At 44.7% G+C, this 10,503-nt stretch overlaps 1 pseudogene; it reads left to right on the forward strand.

Annotated features, from left to right (window-relative positions):
* Positions 1-5,737: 5,737 nt before the first annotated feature.
* Positions 5,738-8,878, forward strand: LOC137770999 (nonsense-mediated mRNA decay factor SMG5 pseudogene; annotated as a pseudogene).
* The last annotated feature ends 1,625 nt before the right edge of the window (positions 8,879-10,503 follow it).

Here is a 10,503-nt window from a genome sequence, read left to right on the forward strand (position 1 = left end):
ATAATGTTATATGTCAAATATATTTCAATTTAAAAAAGGAGACAACCACCTGCAAGCCAAGGAGAGATTCCACAGAAGACACCAAAATTAAGGACACCTTGATTATGAACTTCTAGACTCTCAAACTGTAAGAAAATATATTTCTGTTGCTTGAGCCCTCAGTCTGCACCATTTTGTTATGGCAGACCTAGCAAACTAATACACCTCTCTAATGAATTAAAAATAATAAGCACAAAAAGGCTGGTGGAGCTTTATTAAATAAGTCATAATCGAATTTAAGTAAAGATTACTAATGGAGATAAAGTATATATACATCTCATCTCATATATTATACATATTATATATGAAATATCTTTTCTGTGTATTCATAGAACCTGCTGTGTGACACCTATTATTCTAGATGCTGTGTTGACAGTAGGGAAAAAGAAATAAAAATCCCTTTACTCTGCTCTTGGTTTTCTGTTCAGGATTAGTCTATTAGTTGGAATCACAGCAAGAGAGCAAGAGAGTATGGCACTAACCTGGCAGAAAGTCCTGACCAAATTGGTGCTGCTCCCTTAGGTGGAGGTGCTTGGTCATGACTGGCCCTTTGTTCAGGACAAGATAGTCCAAAGAAGAGCCTTGCTCTCATCTCACTTAACAAATCTTAATGGCAAAACACAAAAAGATCAAACCGTTTACAAATAACATAAATACATCTCAGAACCAAGCTCAAGAATATTTATTTGGCTACAAAATATCCACCACCCAACGAGTCTGTAATCCAATTGAAAATGACCAGATTTGTAAAGATTCAAGAAAATGGGATCCATGCGGAGCAAAATAAACCAATTAAAATTGTTGCTAATCATATACTGGTGTTAGAATTAGGAGAAGGGTTTTAAAACAGTTATTGTCACTGTATTCTGCACATTCAAAAAGTTAAGTAGAGGCATGGGAGATAAAAGATTCAAATTGAACTTCTAGATGTAGATGAAAGCTACAATGCTTGATATAAGAAATACAATTGATGGGATCAACAGCACATTATGAATTTCTAGGGAAAAGACATAAGGAAAAAAAAAACAGAGAAAAAAATTAACAATGAACAGCAAATGGTAGAAAAACTTCAAGTGACCAGGTAAATATGCAATTGGAGTTCCTGTAGGAGTGTGAGGGATATGGGAGAGAAAATTTAGAGAAATAATGCTTGAAAACTTTTCAAACTGTAAATCCATACATGCATGAAGTTTATGTCAAGCATAAGAAACATAAAGCTACACCAAAGTATATCATAATCAAATTGCTCAAAACCAGTGATAAATATAAAATATTAAAAGCAGCTGGAGGCTTCCCTGGTGGCACAGTGGTTAAGAATCCTCCTGCCAATGCAGGGGACACGGGCTTGATCCCTGGTCCAGGAAGATCCCACATGCCGTGGAGCAACTAAGCCTGTGTGCCACAACTACTGAGCCTGCGATCTAGAGCCCGCGAGCCACAACTACTGAGCCCACAGTGCTGCAGCTACTGAAGCCCACGTGCCTAGAGCCTGTGCTCTGCAGCAAAAGAAGGCACCACAATGAGAAGCCTGTGCACCGCAATGAAGAGTAGCCCCTGCTCACCACAACTAGAGAAAGCCCGTGCACAGCAACAAAGACCCAACACAGCCAAAAATAAATAAAATAAAATAAATTAATTTTTAAAAAAAGCTTTAAAAAATAAAAGCAGCTGGAGAAAAAAATAATTTGTACAAGGAAGCTAAGATAAAGATGACAAATTTCTTGTCAGAAACAAAGCAAGAAAAAAAAGAAAGAAAGAAAGGGACTAAAAAAAAAAAACTGTCAACTTGGCAGTTGGGGAGAACAGCAAAATTTTTCAAAATGATGAACAAATAAAGTTTTTTAAAAATACCTCTTGGGCTTCCCTGGTGGCGCAGTGGTTGAGAATCTGCCTGCCAATGCAGGGCACTCGGGTTCGAGCCCCGGTCCGGGAAGATCCCACATGCCGCGGAGCAACTGGGCCCGTGAGCAACAATTACTGAGCCTGCGCGTCTGGAGCCTGTGCTCCACAACAAGAGAGGCCACAATAGTGAGAGACCCGCGCACCGCGATGAAGAGTGGCCCCCGCTTGCCGCAACTGGAGAAAGCCCTCGCACAGAAACGAAGACCCAACACAGCCATAAATAAATAAATTAATTAAAAAAAAAATACCTCTTGATTTTATTTTTTAAAGGATTTATGTTTCATTTGTATTTGCTTTTTGAATTTAATCACAGCTACTCTCAGGGGCCCTTTTTCCTGAGAATTATTAGTTAGAAAGTAGCTATATTTGTTTATAACCAAATCACAGATTAGACATCCCTCTGTAAAAATAACAATTAAAATAATCATTTTATCTGAGTATTCTGACAAACTTCAGGGAAAGAACCTGACATAGGATTTAGTCACCTAACCCTCCATATATCTGTACAACCACTCAAGACTATAACAGTGTTGCACCCTCAGGGAGCTTTCAAGGGAAAGAAGGGGGTAACCTGAACTAGAATTATCAGGGCAGAACCTAAATTTCAAAATAGGTCCATATAACCCCATATTCTTTTTATCCGATCATTACCGAGGAGGTGCGTGGAGGAAATTAATCCTTTCTGAAGAGAGCTGAATTCAGTGGCCAAACTGCTTTACTAAGGTTAATTTTTTAAGACCTGCAGATCTTAGATTTGCATTCTCTGGAGAACTGGATTATTGGTGGACCCATATAATAAATTACATAGCTCCAAGGAGAAGCTAGAGTGAGACTCGTTAAAAATTAGTTATTTAAAACATCAAGTTATTTAAAACATCAAATGTACCTATGTATGCTTTATGTGAGTCCCAGATGAAGAAGAGAGAAAAGAGCAGAGAGATTACTTGAAGGACGAGGGCCAAAAATCTCCCAAATTAGAGGAAAGGAGGTATGTACAAATTCAAGAAACTCAATCATCGACAAAGAGGATAAACCCAAAGAGGCCTACACTGAGATACATTAAAATTAAACTGTTGAAAGACAAAGACAAAGAGAGAATCTTGAAAGTAGTAGGAAAAAAGTGACTTGTCACGAACAAGGTATCCATCCTCATTAAGATTATCAACGAATTTCTCAGCAGAAATCTTGGAGGCCAAAAGGCATTGGATACTATATAGAAAGTATTGAAAGGGGAAAAAAATCTTATCAACTGAGAATTTTATATCCAATTGAGAGTTTTATATCCAGAAAAAAATGACTTTATAAATGTGTAAGATATTAACATATTCCCTGTTAAACAAAAGCTGAGGGAATTCATGATCACTAGACTACCCTAAAAAATGCTGAAGGGACTCCTCCAGATTATAATGAAAGGACACTAGGGAGTAATTTGAAACCATATGAACATATAACGATCTCCAGTAAAGGTATACCCATGAGAAAATTTTTAAAAATTATAATTTTGTTTATAACTTTACTTTTTATTTTCTACAGGATTTAAAAGAAAAATGCATGAATGTCATTATAAAACTGTGCTAATGAGCAAAGAAACTATAAAGATGTACCTTGAGACATCAGTAACATAAAGTGCAGGGAGATGGAATTATAAAGGGGTAGTTTTGTGTGCAATTACATTTATATTGTTTCAATTCAAAATAGAGTACTATAACTTTGGATGTTAGATGTAACCCTTAAGGTAACCACAAAGAAAATATCTGTAAAAGGAGTTAGAAGGCAGCTGACACATGTGACTACAATTTACTAAACACAAGGGAAGGTAGTCATAGACAAAATGAGTTACCACAAAAAACCATAAGAATTACAGAAAACAAATAATTACTTTATTTATGGAAAAATAACAAAAGAATTATTTCTTAACAGTAATTAAATATAAGTGGATTAAAATTCTGAAGCACAAGGCATAGTTTTGCACAGCTGATTTTTACAAAAAGGATATACTATATACAGCAGACTCACTTTAGATCTAAGGATGCACATAAGTTAAAAGTGAAAGGATGGAAAAGATATCCTATGCAAATAGTAACCAAAAGAGCTGCATGGCTATATATTAATATCAGACAAAATAGATGTTAAATCTAAAACTGGTAAAAGAGAAAAATAAGAACATTATGTATTGGTAAAAGAAATATTTCACTGAGAATATATAATAACTATAGATATGTACACAACAAACCTCAGAGCGCCAAAGTATACAAGGCAAATGTCGACAAAATTGAAGGGAGATATAGACACGTCCACAGCTAGAGAGCAAGATTTCAATACCCCATATTCAATAATAGAACAACCAGCCAGAGGATCAATAAGGAAATAGAAAATCTGAACAACAATATAAAACAATTAGACCTAAAAGACATACATAGAACACTCCACCCAGAAAGCACAGAACACACACTTTTCTTCAAGTGCATATTGAACATTTTGTATGATACATCATATGTTAGCTTACAAAAAGAACCAAAAAAAAAAGCGAAGAAAGCCTTTGTGAACTACAGGAAACCATTACAAGTAATAATCTATGCATAACTCTGGTCCCAGAGGATGAGACAAAGAAAGGGGTAGAAAGTATATTTAAGGAAATAATGGCTGAGAACTTTCCATCTCTGCAGAGATATTTGGACATCCAAGTTTACAAAGCTCATAAGTCTCCAAACAGATCCAACCCAGAGAGATCTTCTCCAACAAGCATTGTGATAAAACTGCCTAAAATCAAAGGCAAAGAGAAAGTTTTAAAAGCAACAAGGAAAAAAGAAGCATCACATGCAGTGGAACCCCTCCCCCCCATAAGACTATCAGCAGATACCTCAAAATAAACTTTGCAGGGTATGAGAGAGTGGGATGATAAATTCAACATGCTGAAAGAAAAAAAAATTAACCAAAAATAGTTTACCTGAAAAGCTGTCTTTCAGAAATGGAGTGATAAAGACTCTCAGACAAGGAAAATCTAATGGAATACACAACTGCTAGACCTACACTGCTTACATTGCCAAAGGGAGTTCTTCAAGGTTAAATGAAAAAACACTAAGAACATTAAAACAAAAAGATACAAAACACATTGGTAAGGCAAGTATATAGTGAAATAGGAATACAACAATGCATAAATATGATGGTGTGTTAATTAATCATACAAAGGTTAAAGGACAGAAGCATTAAAAATAACTACACTTACACACTAATTTGCTATAGATAAACAATATAAAAATACATAAACTGTGACGTCAAATCATAAACTGTTGCGGGGAGCGAGTAAAAGGGTAGAATTTGTATGTGAATAGTTAGGTTGTCGCAGCGTAAAATAGACTGTTATATGTATAAGATGTTCATGGCTTATCAGCTTCACAGTAACCACAAAGCAAAGACCTACAGTAGATACACAAGAGAAAAAGTAAAGAAAACCAAACATTCCTCTACAGGAAATCATCAGTTCACAAAGAAAGACATCAAGAGACAAAGAAAGGAACAGGAAGACTACAAAACAGCCAGAAAAAATTAACAAGATGTCATTAGTAAGCTCTTACATATAAATAAATACTCTAAATGTAAATAGATAAACATTTCCAATTAAAGGACAGAGTGATTGAACGAATTTTTAAAAAGACTAACTGTATTCCACCTAAAGAGATTTTTTTTTTCCAGCTTTCATGACAAATAAAAGGAGGAGATGGAAAAAATATATTCCATGAAAATAAAAACCAAAAATGAGCAAGGGTAGGCAGTCGCGGGCAGCCATCTCCCTGCGATGGCGGCAGAGCAGGGCCGGCTGCTGCCGCGGCCAGAAAGACGGCAGTGCTGGCGATAGTGGTGGGTATAGCGGGGGCCTGTGACCGGGAGCCATCCTCGGGCCCAGGCACCATGAGCCAAGCCCCCCCCCCCCCACCAAAGGGGAGAGCAGCGAGCCCGCGAAGCAAAGGTCCCCAACACTAAGCGGCTTTATCCGGGCTGTGGTGAAGGCCGTGCATCGACTTGACCTCATCCTTTGCAACAAAACCGCTTATCAAGAAGGGTTCAAACCAGAGAACATTAGCCTGAGGAACAAGCTGTGATCTCTGCGTCAAGCACCCGGTGGACTACGGGAGGAAGGCTGAACAGCTGCTGTGGAGAAAGGTATGCTGCGAAGTTATCCAGCTTATCACGACTAACAGAAAGCATATCCACAGCCGGAGCACCTTAGAATGTGCCTACAGGACACACCTGGTCGCTGGGATTGGCTTCTACCAGCATCTCCTTCTCTATATCCAGTCCCACTACCAGCTAGAACTGCAATGCTGCATCGACTGGACCCATGTCACCGACCCCCTCATAGGATGCAGGAAGCCACTGTCTGCCTCAGGGAAGGAGATGGATTGGGCACAGACGGCATGCCACCAATGGCTAATGTACCTGGGGGATTTGTCATGATATCAGAATGAATTAGCTGGCGTAAACTCTGAGCTGCTAGCTGAGAGATTTTACTACCAAGCCCTGTCAGTGGCTCACCAGATTGGAATGCCTTCAACCAGCTGGGCACCCTTGCAGGCAGCAAGTACTGTAACGTGGAAGCCATGTATTGCTACCTGTGCTGCATCTAGTCAGAAGTGTCCTTTGAGGGGCCCTATGGGAATCTCAAGCGGCTGCGTGACAAGGCAGGCAAACTGTACCACAGCTGAAGAAGTGCGAGACTAGGAAACTCTCTCCCAACAAGAAGCGATGTAAAGATATTAAGAGGTTGCTGGTGAACTTTATGTATCTGCAAAGCCTCCTGCAGCCCAAAAGCAGCTCCCTGGACTCAAAGCTGATGTCACTTTGTCAGTCAGTCCTGAAGGACTTCAAGCTCTGTCTCTCCTACCTGCCCTCCCCACCCAACCTCAGCCTGGCCAGTGCGGATGAGGAGGAGTATGAGAGGGGATATGCTTTCCTCCCAGACCTTCTCATCTTTCAAACGGTCATCATCTGCTTTATGGGTGTGCACAGCTTGAAGAGAGCAGGATCCAAGCAGTATAGCGCAGCTATTGCCTTCACCCTGGCCCTCTTCTCCCGCCTCGTCAATCATGTCAACATAGGGCTGCAAGCTGAGCTGCAAGAGGGCGAGACTCCTGTCCCGGCATTCCAGAGCGATGGCACAGATGAACCAGAGTCCAAGGGACCCTTGGAGAAGGAGGAGGGTCTGGGTCTTGAGCCTCCTCCTGCAGCACCTCAAGAGGGTGAAGTCAGAAAGAACCATAAGTTCTCCCGCCTCTCCTCCCTCTGCCGCCCACCCACAGCTGGTGATGACAGTGACATGAGTGAAGGCTTTGAGTAGGACTTGAGCCATGACTCAGCCCAGGACAGTGAGGGCTCGGACAGTGGCTCTGACAAGAGTCTTGAAGGTGGGGGAACGTCCTTTGATGCCAAGACAGATTCAGAAATGAAGAGCCAAGAGTCCAGATCAGACCTGGAAGATAAGGAGGATGAGGAAGGGACACGGGCCCTAGCCCTGGAGCCACCTCGGGCCGGGTCAGAGGCTCCTGAATCCTTCAGTGGCCCACTGGACCCCAGCGAGGCCAGCATTGCCAGCAATCTACAAGCGATGTCCACCCAGATGTTCCAGACTAAAGGCTGCTTCCAACTGGCCCCCACCTTCAACAACCTGCTCCTCCAGCCCACCACCAAAGCTCCCACCTTGGCCAGCCCCAGGCCCCGTGTCAATGGGGATGCAGACAAGCCCTCAGAGCCAGCCTCTGAAGAGGGCTCTGAGTCGGAGGGAAGTGAGTCCAACAGTGGGCGGGGCTGTTGGAACGAGCACAGCATCCAGGAGAAGCTGCAAGTCCTCATGGCCGAAGGCCAGCTTCCTGCTGTGAAAGTCTTCCTGGGCTGGCCGCGAGCCAACCGCGGCATCATCCTTGTATGTGCGCAGAGCTCTCTAAGTCTGTGGAACTGCCTGTCTGTGTTGCTGAATCTGTTGCCAGCTGCTGGCGAACTCCAAGAGTCTGGCCTGGTCCTGTGTCCCAAGGTCCAGGATCTCCTTGAAGGTTGTGAACTGCCTGACCGCCCGTCTAGCCTGCTGCTCCCAGAGGACATGGCACTTCACAGTCTGCCTCCCCTGCAGGCTGCCCACAGATGCTTTAACTGTGACACGGATCAGCTCTTGCTCAGCACCTTAGAGGAGACTGTCGTGCACATCTGCTGCATCCACAGCGTTGGCCACTTCATTGCCCGCCTGCACGGCAGCAGTCTACAGTTCAACCCAGAGGTCAGCATCTCCCAGTCTGAGCAAGAGAGCCTGCAGCAGCAGGCCCGGGCCCAGTTCTGCATGGCACAGGAGGAAGCTCGGCGGAATGGCCTAATGAGAGACATGGCCCAGCGATGACTTCAGCTTGAGGTCTCTCAGCTGGAAGGGAGCCTGCAGCAGCCCAAGGCCCAGTCAGCAATGTCTCCCTACCTCGTCCCCGACACCCAAGCCCTCTGCCACCACCTCCCTATCATCCGCCAGCTGGCCACCAGTGGCCTCTTCATTGTCATCATCCTAATGACAGTGATCGATGGCCTGGATTTGCTGAAGAAGGAACACCCAGGGGCCCAGGATGGAATCCAGTACCTGGAGGCAGAGTTTAAAAAAGGGAACAGGAACATTGGCTGCCAGAAAGAGGTGGGGAAGAGCTTCGAGTGGCATAAGCTGAAGAGGCAGGATGCGGATGCCTAGACGCTCTATAAGATCCTGGACAGCTGCAAACAGCTGACTCTGGCCCAGAAGGCAGGTGAGCAGGACCTGAGCGGCATGGTGACCATCATCACAGGCCTTCCACTGGACAACCCCAGCATGCTCTCAGGCCCTATGCAGGCAGCCTTGCGGGCCGCTGCACATGCCAGTGTGGACATCAAGAATGTTCTGGACTTCTACAAGCAGTGGAAGGAGATTGGTTGAGACCGACCCCCAGGCCCTGCAGCGGGCTGACCCCACATCTCTCCTGCCCTCCCTGGCAGCCAGGACCACCACCTGTAGTCACCCCACCACACGCAGACTCACGCATGTACACAGGAAGGAAACCCAGCTGCACACAGGCCGCAGGAAGGGCCCAGGAGCCAGCTGGGAGGGTGGGGTCCCCCTGTTTCCCCCCTGCTTTCCCCAGGGGCAGGTGGCAGGCACGGGTGTCTGCGTTTCATTGGAGTCGTTCCCGGACTGCTGAGGGGAAGGGACAGCAGAAGGGGCCCTTCTTCCTCAACCAAGGCATAGGGTGGTTGGTGCCAGGAGTTTGGGCCCTCCGGCCTTGTGGGTAGAGTTGGGTAACGCCAGATGTCTGGGTGGTTCTCTGCAGACCCTTCCTCTCCTCGAGGCCCACCCATCCCCCTCTCATCTCCCTTTGCAAGAGCTGGGCAGCTCTGGAGCCTTGGGGACTCTTAAGAAAGAGGGGCCTGGAGCTGCCTGCACCAATAGCAGGGCAGGGCTTAGATCCATCCTGCTGCAGGGGCTGCACACCCATTGCCCCACTTCTCTTTTCTGTCTCCCTTCATCTGGCTTCCGGTGCAGGGAGCAGGCCCATGACGGCTTCAGGCAGTCAGGCCTGTATGCCAGTGAGGGCTCTGTGCCCACCAGCCCCATGGTCACTGTGCTTTGTGCTCTGGGCTGCTGTGCTGGGACAGAGTGGGATGCCAGTAAGAGGAGGGGGGCGACGTTTGAGGCCACCACCCCCCTTACTCTCTAGGGAGGGGCCTGTGTTCGGATGGGCAGCAGAAAGGAGACGTCCCTTGAAGCTGCCTGGCCAGGGGCCCTCTGCCCTGATAGGCTTCCCTACTTTTGTCCTTCCCCAGGACTAAAGGCCTGGAGGAGCTGAGCACGGGGCTAGCTTTTGGAGTGTCGAGGTGAATGTGGGAGCAGAGATCATGAGTGGAACAGCAAGAGCAGGGCTGTGTGTGGGAGGCTTTGGCCAGGATTGCCTCAGCCCCTCCCCCTCAGGCTGCACATATATCTCGGACTGGGGGTTGAAGGCGGGGATCTCAGCTCTGCTGTTCCCCCCAGCCCCAGTGCTAGCCGAGCTTCCCAGGCTGTTCTCAGAGGACAGCAGGCATCCCGCCTCCTTCCTCTAAGACGGTAAGTCTGGGACCACCTGGGGGCAGTGTGATCACCCCCATTTCCAGTCCCTGGCAGAGACTGAGACTAAAGCATCACTTAATAAAGACCCCCCCTGACCTGAAACCTAAAAAAAAAGACAAAAACAAAACCACAAAAACAAAAATGAGCAAGGGTAGCTCTACTTACAACAGAAAAAATAGACTTTATGCCTAAAATTTAACATGAGACACAGAAAGTCATTATATAATATTGAAGGGTCAATTCAGCAAGGGGATTTAACACTTGTAAATTTTATGCAACTGACATTGGCACACCTAAATATATTAAGTCAATACTAACAGATCTGAAGGGAGAAATTGGACAGCAATACAGTAATAGTATGAATTTCATTACCGCATTTTCGATAATGATATATGATCCATATGATAGATATATGGATATATATATAGATATATGATATATGATCATATATGATCAAC

This window comes from Eschrichtius robustus, chromosome 10 (assembly GCF_028021215.1).
Source record: "Eschrichtius robustus isolate mEscRob2 chromosome 10, mEscRob2.pri, whole genome shotgun sequence".
NCBI lineage: Eukaryota > Metazoa > Chordata > Mammalia > Artiodactyla > Eschrichtiidae > Eschrichtius > Eschrichtius robustus.